Source organism: Amia ocellicauda, chromosome 5, assembly GCF_036373705.1.
Source record: "Amia ocellicauda isolate fAmiCal2 chromosome 5, fAmiCal2.hap1, whole genome shotgun sequence".
Taxonomy (NCBI): domain Eukaryota; kingdom Metazoa; phylum Chordata; class Actinopteri; order Amiiformes; family Amiidae; genus Amia; species Amia ocellicauda.
The window spans coordinates 28661302-28687002 of record NC_089854.1 but is presented as its reverse complement, the minus strand read 5'-3'; the positions used below and the strand labels follow the sequence as shown (position 1 = coordinate 28687002).

Here is a 25701-nt window from a genome sequence, read left to right as displayed (position 1 = left end):
AAGAGTGGGAAGAATCGTTCTGTGTAGATAGAACAATCGTAGCATATGTATTGCAGCTCAGGTTGAGAATTGCAAATAACACTGAATAAAACAAAATGTAACTATATGTGGCCCATTTTAAGAAATGGTTAAATCAATATTTTGGATATGCGTGATTAAAAAGTGAGTTGCTCACCTTTGATCTAATCAGATGGATTGGTCACATACCTGGAGACTCAAAGCCATGGCTAATTTGGCAGATCACATTAGCCTGTGGGTTCTAGTGTTTTTTAAATAACCATACACAGTCCAGTGCCAAGAACTACCTTGACAGCTACACGGACCACTGCGCCTGAATAATATACTGCCAAGGCCACTGCTCATAACACATCTCGACTAACAATATCTTAATTAATGCAATCACAGTGTAAATGGTGCATTAAGCCATAACACTTCATGTGAGCCAAATATATCTAAATATTAACCTCACACCAACTGCATTCCCGTGTAAAAGTGTAGGAAAGTAGTCTTGTCATGTATCTGTGATAAATACCTATTGCGTTAAACTTAAAACATTACAATCACAGTTTAAGGATGTAGGCTAAGGCTCAGGGAAATTTCAATTTGCCAATCACAAACTAAAAACACAGTACTTAATGACAGGTTTTAATTAGGTAAAAGGAATGATCAAATAATTATAATTTGCAATTGGTGAGTGGGTTAAAAGTTCAGATTTTTTTCTAGGTCTAAACAGAATCAGGAATAAGAGACAACAAGGATTTCTTGTACTGTGCAAACATGCAAACATTGAAAATTATTCTTCTATGCCAAACTCCATTCCATAAACCAAACATTTTTAATGAAAGTAAACACGGGACATTGAAAGTTCAAATCTAACTAGATTTGTAATATATCCTAATATGCATTTTAATTGAATATATATTTTTCCACTAAACGAAGACTAAATCGTTGCCCAAAACAATCAACTATACATAGTCAAATACCATGTCTCTTTCATTACAAATTGATATATTTATATCTTCTATTTGTAAAGCATTCACTAGAGGCTGATGACCAATTTTTCCAAGAAGCATATCATTTTTTTTCTTTTTTCAAAGTTTTTCTGTTAGTCTTGTGAGTCTTTGTGACAGGTGTGTGTAAGTATTCTGTCAGAGAGTGTGATGATAATGTTTGGTGATAATGTTGTTGTTGAATGTGTTATTGGTTCTGCCCTTTGGAAGGATAGATAAACCCTTTTCCCAAGCCACTGTTTTGCAGATTATTCCTGTCTCGACCCCAACTCTTAATTTACAGGACTCACACAGTCACCTGATATATCTGATACAGAAGTGCTTTACCATCTGGTATTTGTGTCGGAGCATTTATGTTTACACATGCATGGTCCTACAGAAAAAGTCAGTCAGCCCATTTTCAGCTTAATTAACTGAAAAATCTAACCTCCCATATTAAATACGCAGTTTGATGACACTGACAATTCAAAACACTAGTTCATTATCGTATGTTACATCATCTCGTACAACTTGGTAGTAAGCTAATGTACTCATTAGCCTGTATTCAAGGCTGATGTGTTTGAGAAATTAGATAGTGAGGAGTCAATGTACTATATTTTACAAAGCGGTGGATGTATATTATAAATATATAGCTTGAAAACACTGCAAGTCCATAAAATGCTATTGTCCATTTTTATTGTATCCATGCACTGGTGGCATACATTTTTTCACATAGCATATTTTTTGTAGACAAGATTTTTGGCAAAACTGTACAATACAATGTAGGGCCAACATAGACCTTAAGTACTACTGCAATATTAGTAAGATCATATAATCCTCCACTCGTTCACTTTATAGTGCAGCCAGAGAAGGTTGTCTCCTGAGGTATATCTTTCCAATTCCTGTTTTCCCCTTTAGCAGGTACAAATATATTAATGTTGGCAATATTACACTGTTGTTTAAAATAACACAATACATGATGGTTCTGGTCCCTTCAAAACAATAGCTCTAGTCTACACAACATGTGGGCAATGTGTTGATGTTTCTGCCCCTGCAATGTTTGGGGCCCATTTTGACTGTCTGTATTGTCTTTCACATTCTCTGCAATGAACTGTAAACTCTGCACAAGCTTACAGATGGACATCCGCAGTTTCCCACATTGAGACATCATTTACAAAATTGCAGTAATACACTGTTATCTGTATATTGTTATAAAATATGAAATGTTTAAGCTGAAGGACACTCCTCTGAGGTCCGCAGTATAGTGAGAAATATAAAAATAATATTTAATCTGCAGTCAAACTATCTGATTCAGGTGACTGCAAAAGACAGTAAAGAACTGGGATTGCAGGAGTGAAGTTCTTAACACCTTCTGAATTACAAATCATGCCGTATCTTGTTTTGTGATAGCTTGATCACACTGAATGCCCTTTGGATTCGGAAATATATGCACACAGTTGCACATAAGACAAGACGACTATTTTTCTTTTTTGTAATTGCTAAAGGTATGAATTGGAATTTGCTCCTCCACCAAAATGATAACACGGTCTATTGCTTACCTTATATACAGTTAGGTCCTTAAATATTTGACAGTGACAGAATTGTCTTCATTTTGGCTCTGTACGCCACCACAATGGATTTGAAAGTAAACAATCAAGATGTGCTTTAAGTGTAGACTTTCATCTTTAATTTGAGGGTAGTTACATCCAAATTGGTGAATGGTGTAGGAATTACATTTTTATATGTGGTCACCCTAATTTTAGTGGCTCAAAAGTATTTGGACAAACTAACATAATCATGAATTAAACTGTGAGTTTCAATACTTGGTTGCAAATCCTTTGCAGTCAATGACTGCCTGAAGTCTTGAAACCATGGGTTTCTTCCCTGGTAATGCTCTGTCAGGCCTGCACTGCAGCTGTCTTTAGTTCCTGCTTGTTGTTTGGGCGTTTTGCCTTCAGTACTGCTTTAGAAATCAAAACACACCAATCAGAGATAGCAAAAACATTAGGTGTGACCAAATCAACTATTTGGTACATTTTTAAAAAGAAAGAACGCACTGGTGAGCTCCGGAACAAAAGGCCTGGATGACCACGGAAAAAAAGCTGTGGTGGATGACAGAAGAATTCTTTCCCTGGTGAAGAACCCCTTACAACAGTTGGCCAGATCAAGAACACGATCAAATCAAGATCAAGAACCTCTTTCAAAAAACAAGGTCCAAGTCTAAAACAATGGTCTACAATTTTAGAAAAGCAAACCTTGAAGGTATGAGACGGCACTTAGAAGAGGTAGACTGGAGCACATTGGATACAGAGTCAGCTGAAAATGGATGGGTATATTTTAAGAATATACTACTTGAGGCTCAGGATCAATTTGTACCAAAACTTAGCAAATTGAGGACAAAAAAACACTGGCCAAAATGGTTTAATAGAGGTATGCAAAAAAATATCAAGAGAAAGAAAATGTTGTATAGCACATACAAAAGGGATGGTGACAAAACAAAATACATAGAATATGTTGAGCTGCAAAGAGATCTTAAGAAAGGGATCAGAAAAGCAAAGAGGGGAATAGAAAGAAACATAGCTATTGGAGCTAAAACTAATGCAAACACTAATGCAAAAAAACAAATGACACTTAGAACAGGGGATGTGCCAACTGACTGGAAGACAGCAAATGTCATTCAATCCACAAGAAAGGGGACAAAACTGAGCCAGGAAATTACAGACCAATCAGTCTCACCTGCATTACTTGTAAAATGTTGGAAAAAATTATTAGACAGAAAATAAAGGAGCATCTTAATGAAAACCATATTCTTGGAAATAGTCAACATGGGTTTAGACGAGGTAGATCATGTCTTACTACTTTAATAGAATTTTTTGAACATGCAACTGCAGCTGTAGATCACGTGAAAGCATATGATATGATATACTTAGATTTCCAAAAAGCTTTTGATAAGGTTCCACACCAAAGACTGATCCTCAAATTGGAAGCTGTAGGCATTCAGGGTAATGTAAGTAGATGGATTATGAACTGGTTGATGTATAGGAAACAGAGGGTGTTGATTAGAGGAGTTGCTTCTAACTGGAGTGAGGTTGTTAGTGGAGTTCCACAGGGATCAGTACTAGGGCCTTTGCTTTTTCTAATCTATATTAATGATCTGGACTCTGGGATTGTTAGCAAACTTGTCAAATTTGCAGATGATACTAAAATAGGTGGCTCAGCAGATACAATCTTGGCAGCACAGGCTATTCAAAGGGACTTAGATAATATTCAGTTGTGGGTCGACACCTGGCAGATGAAATTCAATGTGGACAAGTGCAAGGTAATACATGTAGGTAACAAAAATGTCCACTATAATTACACTATGGGAGGAATAGGACTAGAAGTAATGCATGAGAAAGACCTAGGAGTCTATGTGGACTCCTCACTTTCTCTATCCAAGCAATGTGGGGAAGCAATAAAAAAGGCAAACAGGATGTTAGGGTATATTGTCAAAAGTGTAGAATTTAAAACAAGTGAAGTAATGTTCAGACTGTACAATGCACTAGTTAGACCTCATCTGGATACTGTGTGCAGTTCTGGGCTCCACACTTCAAGAAGGATATCGCTGCTCTAGAGGCAGTTCAGAGGAGAGCAACCAGACTTATTCCAGGTCTGAAGGGAATGTCCAAATGAGAGACTGAGGGAACTGAACCTTTTCACCCTGGAACAGAGGAGACTACGTGGGGACTTGATCCAAGTCTTCAAAATCATGAAAGGCATCGACCACATCAAACCAGAGGAGCTTTTCCAGATCAGCAGGGACACACGCACCCGGGGACACAAATGGAAATTGGGCTTCAAGGCATTCAAAACGGAAAACAGGAGACAATTCTTCACACAGAGAGTCGTCACAATCTGGAATAAACTACCCAGCGATGTGGTAGAAGCTGAAAGTTTGGGAACATTTAAAAATAGACTGGATAGGATCCTTGGATCACTTAGATATTAATGAACACCAAATGAGCACGATGGGTCGAATGGCCTCCTCTCGTTTGTAAACTTTCTTATGTTCTTATGTTCTAACACCCTCCAGGAGCATATCTGTGTCAACAATCAAGAGAAGACTTCACCAGAGTAAATAGAGAGGGTTTACCACAAGATGTAAACCATTGGTAAGCCCCAAACACAGGAAGACCAGATTAGAGTTTGCCAAAAAACATCTAAAGAACCCTGTACAGTTCTGGAACAACATCCTATGGACAAATGAGACAAAGATCAACTTGTACCAGAATGATGGGAAGAGAAGAGTATGGAGAAGGGAAGGAACTGCTGATGATCTGAAGCATACCACCTCATCTGTGAAGCATGTTATGGCATGGACATGTATGGCTGTCAAAGGAACAGGTTCCCTTGTATTTATTGATGATGTGACTGCTGACAAAAGCAGCAGGATGAATTCTGAAGTGTTTAGGGCTATATTATCTGCTCAGATTCAGCCAAATGCTTCAAAACTCATTGGACAGCACTTCACAGTGCAGATGGACAATGACCCAAAGCATACTGCCAAAGCAACCCAAGACTTTTTTAAGGCGAAGAAGTGGAATGTTCTGCAATGGCCAAGTCAATCACCTGACCTGGATCCAATTGAGCAGCATTTCACCTGCTGAAGGCAAAACTGAAGGCAAAATGCCCCAAGAACACGCAGGAACTAAAGACAGCTGCAGTGCAGGCCTGGCAGAGCATCACCAGGGAAGAAACCCAGCATCTGGTGATGTCTATGGGTTCCAGACTTCAAGCAGTCATTGACTGCAAAGGAATTGCAACCAAGTATTGAAACTCACAGTTTAATTCATGATTATGTTAGTTTGTCCAAATATTTTTGAGCCACTAAAATTGGGGGAATCACATAAAAAAATTGGTGTAATTCCTACACTGTTCTCCCAATTTGGATGTAACTACCCTCAATTTAAAGATGAAAGTCTACACTTAAAGAAAATCAAATCCATTGGCATACAGAGCAAAATGATGACAATTGTGTCACTGTCAAATATTTATGTACCTAACTGTATTTTGTAGTTTTTTTTCCTCTTAATGTCACCAAATCACCCAGCTGAGACTTGAGCAACAAAAGGATCAAGAAGCATCCGACAGGAAATATCATCCTAGCCACTTAACCATAAGATCACTTGTTGCCAAAACAAGTATTAAACTTACTGGTCTGAAAATGGCATGTGTATTTCATTGTGGTGGTCAGCCAATTTTCGGTCAGAACACTAGTTCATCCATTCCTCATTCATTGCTTTATTTTAAAATGTTTGATAAAGGAATTACTCACACCTGAGTTCTTTCTGACCTCAGATAAGTGGATGGGTGGCAGGGGGATGCATTTTCCCTTAAATTCATCTTTATTTTCCCATTTAACTTAAAAAAAGAATGCACATACAAATTAAACATTGCAAAGTTACGCGTGGGAGGTTAATGTTCACTAATTGTTGATGTCAATTTGATGACATAAACACATCATTTGCTGTGGTTAGAATCTGGGAAACTGTTTCCAGAGGTAGAGTTCCCTTTAATTGACATAAATGAAGGGTATGAAATATTCCAATGTTTTTTAAAAGTATTCTAAGCCCATTTAATATCGACAGCGTTGATATCAAGGAGTTTAAATATAGCAGTGTAAAAAAACTAAAATAACAAATAAAACATACATCCTAAACTCAATTACATGTCCCTTCTCTTCAAAAACATATCCAGTGTAAATTGCTTCAGCTTTTTCATTTTTCTTTTGTTGTTCTGTCATTTTCACACATTGCTTTATGCTAAAACATATATTTATATATTGACTTATTTTTCTGATTTAACATAAGTCTTTCTTTTTTTTTCAGAAAATGTTCTACATTTAAATCCAACTTCATTGTTTTATGCATTTGCTAAAACACTGCAGTTTGAGATTTAGCTGTTAAGATATACACTCACCTAAAGGATTATTAGGAACACCATACTAATACTGTGTTTGACCCCCTTTCGCCTTCAGAACTGCCTTAATTCTACGTGGCATTGATTCAACAAGGTGCTGAAAGCATTCTTTAGAAATGTTGGCCCATATTGATAGGATAGCATCTTGCAGTTGATGGAGATTTGTGGGATGCACATCCAGGGCACGAAGCTCCCGTTCCACCACATCCCAAAGATGCTCTATTGGGTTGAGATCTGGTGACTGTGGGGGCCAGTTTAGTACAGTGAACTCATTGTCATGTTCAAGAAACCAATTTGAAATGATTCGACCTTTGTGACATGGTGCATTATCCTGCTGGAAGTAGCCATCAGAGGATGGGTACATGGTGGTCATAAAGGGATGGACACGGTCAGAAACAATGCTCAGGTAGGCCGTGGCATTTAAACGATGCCCAATTGGCACTAAGGGGCCTAAAGTGTGCCAAGAAAACATCCCCCACACCATTACACCACCACCACCAGCCTGCACAGTGGTAACAAGGCATGATGGATCCATGTTCTCATTCTGTTTACGCCAAATTCTGACTTTACCATCTGAATGTCTCAACAGAAATCGAGACTCATCAGACCAGGCAACATTTTTCCAGTCTTCAACTGTCCAATTTTGGTGAGCTTGTGCAAATTGTAGCCTCTTTTTCCTATTTGTAGTGGAGATGAGTGGTACCCAGTGGGGTCTTCTGCTGTTGTAGCCCATCCGCCTCAAGGTTGTACGTGTTGTGGCTTCACAAATGCTTTGCTGCATACCTCGGTTGTAACGAGTGGTTATTTCAGTCAAAGTTGCTCTTCTATCAGCTTGAATCAGTCGGCCCATTCTCCTCTGACCTCTAGCATCAACAAGGCATTTTCGCCCACAGGACTGCCGCATACTGGATGTTTTTCCCTTTTCACACCATTCTTTGTAAACCCTAGAAATGGTTGTGCGTGAAAATCCCAGTAACTGAGCAGATTGTGAAATACTCAGACCGGCCCGTCTGGCACCAACAACCATGCCACGCTCAAAATTGCTTAAATCACCTTTCTTTCCCATTCAGTTTGGAGTTCAGGAGATTGTCTTGACCAGGACCACACCCCTAAATGCATTGAAGCAACTGCCATGTGATTGGTTGGTTAGATAATTGCATTAATGAGAAATTGAACAGGTGTTCCTAATAATCCTTTAGGTGAGTGTATTTCAAATACAAATATGTAACATTGTATTATAATTATATAAATATAAACAATCTCGCTTTTGTGGAATTTTAAATTTAATTTTCTAATTTGAAACTAAACATTTATTTTCTTCAATAAATATGTAATTTAAATACAAAATCTGGAAATCACATGCAAATAAGCTCCACTTAAGACATAAGCATTTTTACAGGACATACAAAGTGTACATTAAAATAAGGTCTCCAATCTAGTTCAATGTCAGATCTCATGGCAGAAACAAATACAAGGTAGTATTCCAATCCTAATACTGTGAAATTAAATATTTATTTTGAAAATATATATTTATTTTGAAATTAAATATTTACATTTCCAAAAGCCAATTAACTGTAATAAATAAACATAGAAACTGTTTATCTTGCTAACATGACTTAACAGAAAAAAAGTGGGTGCAAGTATGTTCTTATGCAATTTTCCATAAACCTTTACCTTTATTTCTCTGTTGTTTAATATACATATGAAATAAATATCCAGAGTTGGCAGTAAAATAGTTAAGGGAGTTTCAGCAACATTCTTTCCTTTGAAAACGTTTCAATCCATGAATTTGTAAAGGCATTGCTTGTGTACTAACTAACATTTTTTTAAGTGTAGGACCTGGGCCCAAGGTTATTAAAATGCTTATTTCACAAATTTCCCTATGATCCTTTAAGATAACGAATTTTCCAAAAGGAAACGCATCCTGTTTGCTGAAGCTTACAGCAATCGCAGGAAAAAAAACAAAAAAAACAATACTTGGCATTCACTGGTAATTTTCACTGCTGTCAGAAAAGATCACCTAATTTGATTTTTCTTTACTATAATTGATTGTTTAAAGGAATTTAAACCCAGCTTAGTAGCTGTTCTCATACACTAAATGGAATACTCACAGAGAATCATGTCATCATACCATCATACCATAAAATAAAAAATATATAAGTCGTGCCAGTTCAACAAATTCCTTTATGTACAGTGGGACATCCTTAATTTCCTCTCAGTTAGATGTAAAGTGTACAGAGCTTTGTATTCTGAATGTAAAGCCTGTTAGCATGGAAATGATTTGTGGCCAAACATTCTGCAGATCTGATCCAAACCCCTTCTTTAATCAATTGTACAGCAGTTACACAATGTCAAGGAACACAAGAAAAGCTAAACTCATGGGTGCATAGGGATATAAACATCTGTAGGTAAATATTCAAAATGATTTGTTTAGCTTGTGATAAAAGGTTGGGAAAGAACTACTGTTTCCTTTTCCTCTCTGTGCAGCAATCCTTATTCAGTGCTGTGTTGGAAAAAGACTGGAAGTCATTTTTAACAGATTAATTTGATTCATTAAGGTAAAATAATGAAATGCCTTTTTACATAACCCCTTCTTAGTAACTCAGTATTTTTTTTTTTAATTCTAAGCTACTTTAGGAATGGTTGTTCCTTGTATTTTTTTTTTCTTTTCCAGTAAGCACAACATAGACAGACTTCAAATTAAACCATTAAACATAATTGATGGGAATACTACATAAAATATTTAATTAGCATTTAGGGGGGAAAAGTGCTCAAACAGAATTAACTCCATTGTCATTCTGAGTGAGTTCCCTTTTGATCTGTATTTTGATGAATTAATTAAAAAACTAACCACTTGTGAAGGGGCCTACAATAACCAATCTTGGGAAAGTTTGTACTAAGGATTATACTGAACTACAGTTGTGATAACTACATCAGAAAAGTGTCCAGCTGCAACTAAAGTGTTTCTGTTTAGTTTTATCCTCACTTTGGCCAAGTTCGGTGAGTATGTTGTAAACCTATTCAGGTAGTCTACTGTGTTTAACTGAAGAAAGTAAGATGACTATAAATATAATTAATACACACATGTCTTTCATCTCAACGAACCAATGTGGAACATCTGCAGTACTGCTGCCCAAGCCATGCAAGAATTTATGTTCTGAATTAGTGCACTGCTGTTTTCATGCACATGAGCTGGAAGGAAGTAAATAAAGTCTGCAGTGTTTATGAACTAGTGGGTAACACACACACAACCACAATGTAATGCAAGTACCAGATGCAGAGATGGACATGCAGCTTACAGTTCCTGTGCCATACCCAATACTTTAATTGTGCCGTGCAGAGAAGCACTTCAGTGTAAGATCATTCTTTATCTGACAAAAACAAACAATCTTAAATTTACATTAATTTAAAAATAAGAGAAAATGTATTTATTTTGGTACGAAGTTATTTTGATGGATTTGTTTATTTGTATGACTATGACTATATTTTAAATATTGGAAACAATAATACAAAACATTCATGTCATTAGGCCACAAATGCATTTTCCTTTTTGATCATAAAAAAGCCATTCAAGTAAATCATGGACTTTTCCTGCAATGATAACCATTCTTTTCCCCAAGATGCCAAATTTATAGGAAAATCTCCTTAAATACAGCACCAACTAAAATACTCTTTATTTTACTTAACTGGAAATTAAATTCAACTTCTCCATGTGTACACTGTATAAACTCTGTATCATATTTACAAACCTTCTGTAAACATTAACCAGTGTTGTTTTTGGACCCTTTTTTGTTCAAAATATTTACAACATCTCTCTGATAGTAGCAATGATGTCCATTTAACCTTGTGCAGATGTTTAGGTGCACACGAAGGCCAAGCATTCAAGATGGAGGGGGGGAAAAACATTGAAACTAATTAAACATCTTGTTTGTAAGAGGCATAAAGGAAATGTCACATGTAAAACTGCACAGGGGTACTCTGCTCAAGGTGTTTAAACCTTGAAAGAACAAGGGGGTTTAAATCGCACTGCCAAATTTGCTTTTAGGCTAGGTGAAAAGATCCCTGGGTTTGTTTAATTAAACTTAATTTAAAGAAAAAGGACACACAACCCTGAAAAACGGGTTACATTATTAAATATTTGATGCTAAAACTGGAGTTCAGAATATTCCTAAATGTTGAAATATAAATACACGAAGGTTGGGAGAAATTAACAGCCTTCAAATCTCTAAATAAGATGACGAATTGCATCTGGCAAGTGAAGGATGTGTTCAGTGCCCAGCCCCACATGGCTTTATAATTGTTCATATGGCAGGCTATGTGTTTGAGGGGAGTTTTAAACATTAAAAACACAGATTTCAAATCAATAACACTGCAATAAAGGCCTAGGCCAAACAAAATTCTTGCCAGTCACAAATTACAAACTTGTACCTTATCATGTAGTAGTAGAAAGTGCATTCTTACAATAAATACACATGGGATTGGGTACAAGTTTATAAATTTGCCACTTTTGGGTAGGTAAAAGTTTTGATTTGGTCCTGGCCAAAGTACTGTTTCAGAACCATAATCACAACTCAAATAAAAAATCTAATTCAAGAACTCTCAGATGCAAGTAAGATAACTGGACTCAAAATTAACTTGAGTAAGACCAAAGTCATGTTTAACAGCTTTGTTAAAACTAAAGTAGATCAGAAGATACTTGGAGAAGTCAAAGGTTACTTATACTTTGGACAACAAATCAATGAAGATGAAGAAATCTTATGGAAGAAATCGAAATAAGAGTGAAAATGGAATGGTGTACATCGGGAAAAATTGGCACAATATTTAAAAGAATTCTGCCCATTTGACTGAAGAGAAAAGTATTTGATCAATGCATGCTCACTTATGGCTATGAAACCTGTACCCCGTTTCTTGTACCTGGTTTAATTAATTCAGACTACTCAGCTGGATTCAGTTAGTCCTATAATTTAAGTCAGGCTATCTTCTACGGTAATTTACTCAGCTGGACTTTAAGCTTGCTTTGAGGAACGGAAAAAGCCAGACTTCTGTCAAATTATCTTGAAAGATATCTGGCTAACTGGGTTAGCGAGCTACGAGGAAAGGGGCCCTGGTCACTAAATGTAAAAATGTTACAGAAACTGAGGATGACACAAAGAAGCATAGAAAGATGTATACTTGGAATAAGAAGAAGAGATATAAAAATACATGAATGGATCCACAACAAAACTAAAATATGTGACACTGATGAAAGAGTGAAAATCTTTAAATGGCAATGGGCCGGACACATTGCAAGAAGAACAGATCAAAGAACAAAGGAAGCTATCGAATGGATCCGAAGAGATGAACAAAGACCTGGAAGACGACCACATAAAAGATGTGAAGATTAAAAAAAAAAATTGCAGGGGTGACATGGAAAAGAGAAACTGTAGATCAAAGCAAGTGGAAACATCTTATATAGGCTGATGTTGGTGGTGATAAAATTCAAATAAAAATAGTTAAAACTGGACTCCCTATTACATTCTCTACAACAAAAAAATCAGTTTACACAGAATATCTTTAATCAATTAACTAGAAAGTCACTGTGAATTTAACAATAGAGAGTCTAGAGATCAAACTGCATCCAGAGATACACTTGTTCACAGACTTTCTAGATCCTTTAGATTATTTAAAAAGCAACATAATCAGTAAAAATACAAAGCTAATATGGCAGCTGTTTCTGAATGCAAAATCACAATTTTTGAAAAGGTTCTGGATAAAAACGCAATATTGCTAAGATGGTGTATTGCAATGCCAGACTAAAACTTGTCAGATTTTACACAAAGTCATGTGATTCATTATTTTAAACTAATACATTCATTCCATATTATGTACCATCCAGGATTACTTCATAACGGCTGTACAAAAAAAAGGAGCATCACATTACTAAAATAAACTTGGAAAAGTATGCACACCAAGGGCATGTGATTTTTATTTTTTATTTTTTTACTTTTGGAGATAACGGTTTATTACTAATGTTTTCAACCTTTGACCTTTCAAGCCAAAACAGGTAATAAATGCTCATCCGGACACCAAGGAGTATCCTGTGTGCAGCAGTTAAAACACAATTACTTTATTGGGAATATATGATCCTTCTTTCTTGATAACAGTATTGGGATCACAGACACAGCAGGATTGCCACTGCTTAAAAATTGTGCGTTATGTAATTTCAGACAATTTATTATCCTTACAACAAATCACAACATAGTTCTTACCACAAAGAACAAAAGCAACTCAGACTGAAAATGTATCCAACTCCAAGGTGGTAATATTCACTCAAGGAGCAGGTGGGAATGGTGCGGCAGCTCACTTCCTTTGGATCCCTTAAAACAAGATCTATCTGTCGATCTCTCTATCTATATAAATGTACCTCAGGGATATTCTATTTCAAAATAGTCATTATTAATAAAGTTTATATTTATTAAATCTTCAAAGGGTAATAACTGGTCTGATTGTTATTCTATAAACTATTTACTCATCTAGAAATAAGAAGAAAAAGATCTTCAAACAAACTGAAACTCTCTAATAACATTGGGATGACATTTACTGGTATCCTTCCTTACAGATAATACGGGAACAAGAGAGCCTAATCACTTACCTCCCAGTTTAAAGAGAATATGGAGATAAGCCCTTGCCAGAAGATTTGTTCCTTTGTCAAGTCAGCTAAATACAGATCGAAATGCAACAGGAACCTTACATCTAAATAATCCAGTTCAAAGAGCTAGTGTATATTTGTATCTATAATACATTCTGGGCCCATTTCAATCAATTCAATCCACTCAGACACAAGTTTGTGCTATAAACAGTATACAACTGACATCAATCTAAATACGTCTACAACAATCCAAAATGAAAATATAATTTTCTGTTTTTGAATATTCTTCACAGCTTATCAGTGTATTGTATAACCTGTTATTTAAGACGTAATCTCTGATCTTACCTCAACCGTGAAATAAGTGTGACGGCCTCTGTGCATTGTCAAGTTTCCCATATCATAAAACAACTATTTCACTGGCATAATGGTCAGTCCAGGCTCACTGTATTGGAAATGCGTGCAGATGTCCTGAAGATCAACAGACAATGTAATACAACACATTTTGTCACACAAGTGCAAAGCGTTTATAATGTTGTGTCAAACTGTCAGACATGTGACTCTGACAAGACACTTTTTAATAATTGCTTTTGATATTTAGTGTCTACTTCATCTGGGAGTCTTTTTAGTTGTTTTTTCACACGTCTAATCAAAGCAGAAGTAATTTTACCATTAACATGTTTAGTCATAACTAAATACATAAATGGCTTATCAAGCATTTGGGCAGTAATGTACCTCTTGTGTATCAGACAAAATAAAACTAATAATGTGTGCTACATCATTAATAATTCCAACATTGTGAAGAAGGTGCCAAGAACCTTCAGATTATGTCAATATTTTTAGTCAGTTCCCCTCTTCAAACGTCTCAGTTTGAGAAATGGTGATGTATTTCTTCATTTTGAGAAATATAAAGTCAACAAAAAACATTTAAATAAATTATCATAAAAATAATATTAAAGATAAACCTATCATAATTTCTCATTCAAAATAAATAAATATCATATATATATATATATAGTTGTGAATTAATGAATTCCACAAATCCTGAACTGAAAAGGGATTAGTAAAACACTGCCTTCTTTTGGAGAGTTCATTCTGTGCAACTGAACAGAATATTTTTTTTTTTTTTTTTAGGATAAAAACAATGTCCTACTTTAATCAAAACAATATGTTAAAATGTACATTTCAAAAACTGTGGTGGTACTCTAATTGATATAACATTTTGGCAGATTGCTCCTCTTACACTTTTTTGGCTCATTTTTTAAAAAGCAATCACTACCCTCTTTATTTCATACTCTCAATATACCGCATGTTTATTACTGATGTGAAATGTGCTGTATTCAGAAAACCAACTGCTCAAAAACAATTTTAAGGATGATGATGTCTAACCACTGATGGGTATAATGCTCTATTAGAAAGAGGCTTATTTCACTTTTATCATTTTAATCCTTGTCATAAATCCAACTAAATATCTGCGAGATTATCTGAAAAAGATAATGAATGACAATTTAAAAGACTGGGAAAGTACAAGAATGAATTCATCAAACATTCAACTTTTTCCTGCAGGTTGTTTCTATTGATGCAATGTGTGTTGCCAGGAGAATGTTTTATATTGCCTACATTAACATTTCATAAATATCCCTACAAATTGGGAGTAAAATGGTTTGAAAATCAAGACAGATGTTTGAAAGCAAGGAGGGAATTGACAAAGTATTGCCCCTACACAGGCCACGGATGACAATTTATTAGGGTGTTTGTAAATGAGCATTTCAGAACATTCACCAGAATCTAGTAAATGCCATTCAGGCCAGTGTTCTGGGTTACTGAGAGATTCAGTAGAATTCACTTTCCTTTGAAATAAGTGAATGTATAACGCCTTTCAACATAAAATGCTTTACAGCTGAGAGGAAAGTCACTTCATCCAAAGGTAGGACACAGGAGAAGTGAGGATTTAGCCTACTTAGTCCATTAGACATGTTGGAAGTGTCCCCATTTCTATAGTTTCATCCTCTGCCTTTCCTAAATTACCCCTTACATGCACCTCTGTGCTGAACTTTGCATTGTATCATTTCCAGGTAAGAAAGTCAGGAATACAAATTACAACTTGGGAAGCACAACACGTTCTTGGAAAACAACAACAACAAACAAAAAATGCATTATATGACCCTTTATGGATTCTAAAGAGGTGAAAAGACTGATTCATAGGACATTGCCTCGTAAGAACATTCACGTCTGATCAAGAAAAGGTCAGTGAATTTGCAGGGGAAAAAAACTCAGGAATTTAACATCAAAAGCTTTGCGATGTGTAACATTAACCAAGCAGAAAATATACAGCCTCTTTATGATTATCTGATATGAAATCATTTGAGAATGGCTTTACAAACACTAAGAGTTCATGTAACATTCCCTAAAGATAATAAGACATCATGTCCACCTCATACTAGAAATAGTCAGCATTGCTTGCCATCCCTGTTTTCTTAAAGGAAAAAAAATTAGTTTACACATATTTTGGAGGGGGGGGCAAACAAAGAAAATTGTTTCACTTAAGATATTATGAATATTTCTAAAAACGTATAATAATGTATTAAAATTAGGATAAATGAGGTTTACGGGCATATTAGAATTAGCAAATATTGTAATTATGCATAAATATAACTATATAAAAAACTTTTTTAATCTTTTGAGATTAATAGAAAGTGACAGAACCTCGAGTTACAGTCATAACAGAATTGATATACTATGATGTTTAAAATGTGGACATGTCCAACATGTTGTGATTGGGATGTACTCCAACATAAGTTATGGCGATTCTGATTCCATAATTATGTTTATCCCATGCTAATGATAAATTGTGATGTCGTTAATGTATGGTAATTGGCAGCAATTATGGTTGGAAACGAGAAACATTCAAAAATAGTCATATGTATATATTAATGCTTACCACAAAAATGCTTCAGTTTAAAATAGAAAATAGAAAGTCTTTGGCACTTCCCCCAAAACCTTAGCAGTCTTTAATGCTAAAGGATAATGGACATGGGGCTGGATTAAATCAAAATTTTGACCCACCCGCTAATAGAAAACTACAGAACTGTACTCAGTTGCGGCTTCATTTTTAATAAGATGCCACTTTCTTCTAATCATAAATGTAGCCGCTATGATGTACAGGTTTGTAGTTTGCTCTTAGCGGGTGGGTCAAAGTTTTGATTTAATCCGGCCCATGGATTGAACATGTTTTTGAAGTTATAACTGATTTTCCTTTTTGTTTGGCCGATTATATTTATTGATTTTATTACATTGACAAGTGGCACATTTCACATTCAATTGTACAGAATCCCCTCAGTTGTTGTAAGAAGGGAAAAGAATGGGAATAAAAAAGAAAGCAGAGAATTCCAGATACTCCCATAACCGAGTAGAGCTTTCTTGCATTAGCAGGACATCTTATTATTATTTATTTCTGCAGACGCCCTTGTCCAGGGTGACTTACAAAAGAGCAATACAAAGTGCAATAATACAGTGCAGTTTGGGCATAATACATTTTACAGATTTTGAATTTACAGTGTATATGAGATACAGTAAGCAATATATAAGGCATTACATCCTAATTTGTAAAAGCTGATAAGTGCAGACACGATGTTGTTGTTGTCAAAGTTAAAACCTAAGGGAGAGGGAGCATAGGGGAAATCAAAATAAACAATACAAGTGCTAGCAATCTTATCTACAGTTGTGGCTCAAGGTGCTCCCAGATGTGTTCTACTGGGTTTGGGCCTAGTCTGTGAAGCATGTAGGAAGTTATTTCGTCAAGAGTATCAGATCAAGGTTACATATTGAAGGCTAGAGTGATATTTGTAACCCTGAAATTATATTGACAAAATATGAAGGCTGTAAATAAATGTCTAAAAGTGTAGAAAAACCTAACTACAACCATCTCTGTGACTTAAGGGTTGAATAATAAGTTGACATATTTTGTATTATGCATCATTACTTGACACACAAAAATGTCAATTAGCCTACCTGTAAGTCAACATTAAATCTAGCAGAGTTACATGGGTGAAGCTTTTTTCACCTCATCCAATGGCAATACGCAGTGATGCATTGCTTTACCATAATGAGAGGCTCTTAATTACTTTGATGTAAATGTGACTGAAGGGATCTGCAATATTATGTTAACTTGCTCAAATATACATGCCACACATATGACTTCAGTTTAAAAGCTCACAATCGCATATACTGTACTGACATCAACTGCCAGATAATAAAAGTGTTTCTGATAGTCATTTGACATTTTCTCATTTTATGTTTTTTATATAGTGCTTTTATCTGGCTCATAAAAATATATATTAATGTAAACAAAGTGAAATCCCAAATCCTTGATGTCCAAAATACTCATTCTCAGGCTCTAAAACAACTTACTTTCCAGCAACATAAATTTCAGCCTAAATGCCACAGTTCTCAGACTCGCATTGTATTTAGGGGAAAACCTGAATGGTCTTATTACTTCAGCTTAGTGGAATTTATGGGAAACATATCACATAATAACCCCCTTGAGGACAACTGACCATTAGGCTCTTGAAAACAGACTAACAACAAACAAGTAAATATATCTCAGAGAAAACTGCATTTTGGTGTCCACGGAAACTGTCTCGTGGCAGTGACATCAAATGTTATTCTTGTTTAATTCTGAATAATAATTATACACATGAATATTTTCTATTATGCTGAATAAAGTATTGCTTCTGTAAGGGTTAATGCACATGTATATATAGAGTCTGGCTCCTTATCTTTCACCAAGTTGCTTTTTCTTCCCTTTTGCTTGACATTTTAGCTTATCACGTTGTTCAGTATGCAACCAGCTCTTCCCTCAATACTTGGTAATGTAACCACTATGAATAAGAACCTTAGTTTAGAAACGATGAAAGATGAAAATGAGAAGAATCATTGACCCTAAAAAGGCAACATATTACTTAACTACTGAAACAAAATTACATTATGACTGCTGTAGGTATAGTACTTGTTGTATAGTAGTAGAGTATTTGTTGACTGGCTAACAAAGTTAACACCCTTGTTATGACACTATATGCATGCGCGCACACACACACACACACACACACACACACACACACAAACACGTGTGGGAGGGTAAGTGGGTGTATATGTGTATACATATAGTGGCTTATGAAATTAAACAAGTCTGTTGTTACAAGTTTACTTATGCTATTATGTAACTTGGCAGAGGGAAATTCTCAAGTTGATCATTTAAATAAATCTTCAGGGCTGACGTCATGCACTGAAGGCTTTTTAAAATGCATTGCTAATGGCCACCTAATTCTTTACTGAAAATGGGTATATTCTTTACCCCAGAAATGCAGATCGATCTCTCCATTAAGGTTGGTCATCTCCTACAGTACAACTATTGATTGATAATTTATAGGTTTAATTATAGCGTGAAAAGGATGGATTTTAATTGAGAATCAAGATTCAGCAGGAGAAATTCAAAGTATATTAAATGGACCATTTAAAACTCAAGTGAAGATCAATAAAAACAATACTACTTTGAGAGATTCACATGCTGGAGAGTGTTTGACCTGAAACAAATAATACCAAAACCAATCCACTTTTGTTTGTGTGCAGATCATTTTGTTAATCAAGACTATGATAAAATTGTAAGCAGCGAGTTGTATCTTTATAACTTGGATATAAATACACACACACATTATATATATATATATATATGAGAAAGAGAGAGAGAGATGGTGTAGGCATTACAAGACAAATATCTAAATAACTAAGAGATTAGTTGATGTTTTTTTAAATATCTTTATAAACATTGACTCCATAATTTGTAAATTGGTTGTAAGATATCTTATACTCTCGTGATGACTTCACTGTACACGCATAGCTCATGATTCAACACAAAAAAATGCAGAAATAATGTTAGATGAAAAATTACATTGCAAAAATCTACAAGGTTATCAGTTTTAATACTTTATATTATGTTTTGAATAAATCAATATTCTTTGGTTAGGTTTCCTAATTAAGGGTAATACCAAGTTTATAATTTAGAATTGGCAGGGGTTGGATATTTGTCAGTCCTAATATATGATCCAGTATTATCTACAACACTAGCAATTCAGTTTTTACCAGCTGTGATTGATTAACAGTAATAACAAATAGTTTAGTTCTCAGGGTTTGCTTGTTTCATATTTTAACTCAGAAAAAGTTACTTTTATTTATTATAATCTTCTGAGTCCTTGAGGCCTATGCTGATGATAAGAAATACAACCTGTGGTAACACAGCATTTTGTTTTACATTTACTTTCAGTTTTGTGTCACAATAAGCCAAGCACTGATATTAAATGGTGAATTTATAATGTGTGTTAAATCATTAGTATTGATCTTACTGCCATTCATTAATCGGAGCTATACAGCAACCATCCCACTATGTGTCTGCTAAATGCATTATTACATTTGGTCTCTAGTTTCATCCAAATGAACCAACATTTTTCCTAGTTGGATGTCCACATGTATTTTGATGTTCCTGTAAAACATGCTGAAAATATTTACACAGCATTATTCAGTAGCTTCACACAAACATTGTTAAGGCTGCATATTTTATCTTTCTTGTTTTTATGGAGGACAACACACTTCATCTGTTATTTCGGAATTTTCAAATGCACTCTTGAATAATGCTGTTTTATTTACATTGGAAACTATCAGAATGTGGTCAAAAGGAAAGATTATAAGCTCCTGTGTATCATCCATATTGGTTTTACTGGATGCCACTATGCAAATGACCCCTTTTAACTTACTGTGTCAAAATGTCTCCAATGATCCTCTGTATAGACTATGTAGAGGAACTTTGACGTTTCCCTTGGGAATTCATGCATACCATGTAATGTAAGTATATGTGCATGAGATGCATTTATGTATTTCAATCAATGTATCTACGTGCTACCAACTGCCTTTGAACAAGACTGCCAGAAAATACACTATCATAAAAGAAAGAAGGAAAACAAAATTGGACTGTCATCCAGTGTCAGCCAGAAAAAAAAAAAAAATCTCAAATCAACATCTGTGAATGAGGGTTAGGGGTTAAAGGTGTTATTTTGAAGTTTTCCAGAAGCTTTAAATATGATAACTAACAATGATGCTGCTTTAGGAGATTAACAAATCTGTGCCTTTCTTCTGAAGCTCAGTTTTGATTAACAATCTCCGAACCAGGACTATTCAAACTGGATTTTCTTTGCAAGACCAATAAACCCCTGACATTGTCCTGGGTCACCCACACTCCTGAAGGCAGCTGGTACTTCTGACAGGAAGCCCCATCTTCCATCAGGAATTAAAAATGTAGCTCAGGTTTACCATTTTTGGGGGTGATGTACTTCTGTGTAATTATAGTAATGCAACATTATTGCACCGAGAGACATTTGTATCAGAATTCATTGTTGCATATGCAGTGTATGCGGCAAACAGCTTTCTTTGCTCTAAGTACATAATTCCCTGCATTGAAACCCCTACTTTGCATCATCTTCAATATCATAATAATTATTATTATTTATAATAACATTAATAATAATATAACCACCTAAGTTACCTTTATTACTGAACAAGAAGGAAAGTACAAACCTACTATAATGATGAAACATTAAGTCATCATGTTTTTTAGTTTCTTGGAAAGTGCTCACAAGACCAATGTGGTCACAAGAAAATGTCTTTAAAAGCCAAAGTGAAACAATTAAAGGCTTTACTGTGTGTGCATCTATCTGTGATTATGAGTGGTATTTAATTTACATTAAAATAAATAAGCATCACGCAATACACATAAAATAAATGTGAGGTATTAAAACTTCAACGTGAGGCTAAAAAACTGGGGAAATTAGGCCTATTTATTTCTATCCATTGCTGTTCTTGGCAGCAGTGATACTGACATATCTGCCATAGTAGGTGGAAAGGCTGAGTTAGCAGCCTTTCCAGACCTTTGTCAACCTTGACCTTAGCAATCCGGACATCTCAGGCCTGAGTAACCTTTGAACTCTCAGGATTACGCTCGAGTTGTCTCCTATTGTCAGGACAGAGACGCCACTTCAAACTCAGCTTGGGGAAACCCAGTTTCTGTGAGGAAGCAGCTTGAAGCCTGGATCTGCTGCCTTGCTGAAGGGGCTGGCTCTCTATTATGGCAGTAACAGGTGCATGGTGGAGTCTGGGGGGACCAGGCTTTGCGTCCCACCTCTAGAATCCAATCAGCAGTGCACAGTAAAGTCAGTTCATGAGTGACATAATGATTAAAGAACACCACCACTGTGTAGTCCTGTTTCATAAAAAGCCTGTATCCAATGCTTTATGTAGTATTTTGTATTATTTTATATTAATATCTGGAATCTTACCGTGAGCTGATTTCAAAGCATAAGAAGGCAATACTATAATAACCCAGAAAAATATAATTGTATCACTGAATAAAAGCAGAAGAGTATTTAGTTAATAATAGTTAATAATCACCATATTCACTGTTCAGTGGACGCCATCATCACCAATATCTGCTTTCAATGGTTCTATTTTTATCACACTTACTTACTATGACCGGAGGATAATTATAGTTAGACCTCATAAATGTCATTGTGAAGACTGCTACAAACAAACACAAAGTTGGTCATTACTGTTCCCGCAAACTGCTGTCATTTAAAGACAAACAAATAGATCAAATAAAACATAGTAGCACATGGAGAGCAAAATACAGCAGCAATATAGCGCTTTATAAGTTCACCTGCTTCTCCCTGTCATAACTGCTTCAGAAACCTCTTAACCGTTTATGCATGCAGACTTGAATGACATACCGGCATCAACTCAATGCATAGAAGTGATGCTTGTTTACTGAATTAATTAAACGAAAATAAATACTAGAAAACAGCTCAAGCATATTAGCCCCTCCAGTGGAAAGTTAGCATACACTGCACAGCAGGTACCATTATCTTAGAATAGCAGGGCTTCGTTAAAACTATGGCCAACAGTCTCCAATTAGCGTTAGGTTTTTGGAAGCCAAGAACAGAAGGTAATAAAATACCTGTTTAAGTAGCTGCAACGCTGGGTGTTATTTCTCTCGGATGAAACTGACTGAAGCTGCTGGGGATGAAGCGCAGAAGCCTATGCATTTAACAGGCTGCTTCATTACTGTTCTCCGAGTCTGTAAAGTTACCGTGCAGTAAGAGCCGGGATATAAGAGCCCTGCGCTGTCGGCTCACGGAAATAGCCGAATCATGAGCACAGAGGGGCAGCCGGGCTCACGGAAACAGCCGAATCATGAGCACAGGGGCAGTCAGGCTCACGGAAATATTTAAACTACTTAACTCTGCACGGGTGTCGTGGGAACTGCTTTAAGCGAACTTCAAGAGTCATACTTTGACATATTATTATTTGCAGAGGGATTATTATGACATCGTCCCTACCATCGTGTCAGGGATGTTTCTTTGACATCAAATTTTATTATTTTTATATGCAGCTGGTCAGCTAACCGTTTTTATTTATTTATTTAAACCAGAGCATTTCCATTCTGTTCAAAAAAGGGAAAATATTAGCCCACGTTTTTCTTGTTGTAGATTTGCAATCGTAAAAATAATAATTATTAGTAATAATACAATTAATTCTTAAGTAATACAAATAACACAACGAAAGTAAAAGGGAATTATACAAGTAGATGCAAAATGACCCTACAAGCCTGCCGTAGAAAACTGGTGCAGATGCTGACCAACCACTCTTGCACCTGTTGACAAAAATTGTGCAAGCTGCAATGTCTGCAATGTGGCAAACGGATGTATTGGGCTAGCAGATGTGAAAATCTGCACCTAAATGCATTTAATAACTTGATTTATCACAAAAAAAGATGTGAAAAAGAGGCCAGAGTCCGTCAACAATGGTGGAGACCCCTCCCTCTCACAAGAGGAGTTTCTTAAAGGTGGCAGCCCCAGAGATGAAATGTAGAGTTTGAATTTGAAGGGATATTAAGCAATGGTGATGAAAAATCAAGTGAGATTAAATAACACATTAAAGCACAGTTCTTAAACTCCATCATGGGTCTGGAATTCTTATTAGAAGTGTGTTTCTATGTTTTTAATGTTTGCAGACATCTGTTTACCATTTAATAACATTGTTAGTTGCCATCTCCTCTTACAATAGCTATTAAAGATCAGAAAGGGAAGGCTCGTGAAGTGTAATGTGCTATTAAATAAACACATTCTGACAGAAACAGGTTCCTTAAAATGTACAACTGCAAAAAAACCAAATGTGTCACAAAGCACAAATATCTTATGTGGTAACCTTTATGTCTTAATTCAGTAGTATAATGTTATTAAAAGGGGTTGGGGGGGTCTGATAGTTAATCCTTTAAGTATCACATTTCCTGATCTAACCATTCATTAGAGAATGGATTGTAATTTTTTAATGTTACGTTCTGTCTACGACCCATACTTACATCACCGTGTTCAAAAAACATTCAGAACACATTAATTGCCCACATCTTGTAATCATTTGGATTATCTCATTACGTCGCTTTTATTTAAATGGTGATGGGGTTGAAATTCCCTAATAATGTGACCTCACTCCTCTCCGATCTAGCAGAGTTCATGTTGCTTTTGCTAAAAAAAAAAAAAAAAAAAATGTAAGACAAAAATAGAATACCTCTGATTTGTGTTTGTGTTTCTGTTGGAAGACTCCCATGTGCTTTCTGCTGGATTTTGTACATTCTAGCCATCAACTTATTTTTGTTATTGAATTCTTTCCCTGAAGAAATGGAAAGCCGGAGCAGTTACCAATCATGGCCTAGACGGCAAATAGTTTAGAAAACTATTGAAAATAGCCATGTTATGACTCTGTTTCTCCAATGTATTTAAAGGTTATGTCATCCCTGGAACATTATAAAATTCTTCCTTTTTTTGTAAATTCTGAACACAATAAACATCAAGATCAGCATGAATAGCCACAACAATAACAACAACATATCGCTAGCCTTTTTTGTGTATACATTTCCAGACAAAATGTTATGTTTTCAGTGGCAAGTGTTGTATGGGTTGTTATGTAATAGGGCAAAGGTTGTATCATGCTGTTTGTGCAGGCAATTTTTGAGCTGAAAACTGTAGATATGGTACTGGTATCATAATAACAGTTTCAGAGCCTCTAGTTTGCACTGAACACCATCAAACTGTCACTCTCATGTTGACAATTCTGTCACAAAAAAGCAGAACTTGTAACACACACTCACTTGTAACATGTGCAGCCACAATGACGACATCAGGGTGAGTGTAACATTAAAAAGTTCAATCATATCTGCTAGATTAGATGTGTTTGTTTTAAGTTTGGCTTCACCAGATATTACACTACAATTTGTAAGCCTGCAATGAACTGTAAATCTCCAAGCCTCTATTTTTCTTCTTAAAGACATATACATCCCCTACCCACAATACTATCTCTAATAATAAATATCATCATAATTATAATCAATATACAATGCAGTCAGGGCCCAAGACAAGAGAGGAAGGAAATTATATAGTCTGACTAAAACATGTTCTTGATAAAGGTAGTGAGAAAACTATTAGAAAAGAAGTTAGTGGAAGTGATCCAGGCTCATCTGTTTACCCTCTGTCTGTCATGCAGTATTTGTCAGGTACATTTCTTAATTGCCTTGCTTAACTAACAATAAAATGTATTTTGTTTCTCTCAAGATATGACTTTTAAGATAATAACTCTCTGGGGTTAAAAGAAGGTTCACAGACTTTGGTAAGAATATGTTTTTCTTGAATATATTTAAAAAAGGTAAAACAAATTGATTTTTACTCTCTAGAAAGAAAGATACTTTGTTAGTGTCCACAAAAGCATAGTTGCAAGGTTACCTGACAGATAATATTCAGCTTATTGGAAAGAATGCTATCCATGCAATAACAAAACAAACAACAAAAGTTATGTTGTGCAAAGTGAGCCTATTAAAATAACACTTATTTGAAAACTCTTTCTATACTATGGCTTTAATTCTGGCCACATATAAATTAATTTCATAAACAGTAATGAAAGACTAAGTAGTATGCTGTCCATTGCATTTTTTAAACAAAGATGTCAACAATGATAAACTATGTAAAATGACATGAGGTC

General features: G+C 35.5%; 1 protein-coding gene across 4 annotated transcripts in view; it reads right to left on the bottom strand.

The window, feature by feature from the left end:
* Positions 1 to 22760, bottom strand: part of myocd (myocardin) — a 148381-nt gene extending 125621 nt beyond the window's left edge. For all 4 annotated transcript variants that reach the window (XM_066704678.1, XM_066704680.1, XM_066704681.1 and 1 more), the window contains exon 1: positions 22628 to 22760. The gene's annotated coding sequence lies outside the window, so the exon portion shown is untranslated. The remainder of the gene's footprint in view (positions 1 to 22627) is intronic.
* Between the last annotated feature and the right edge of the window lie 2941 nt (positions 22761 to 25701).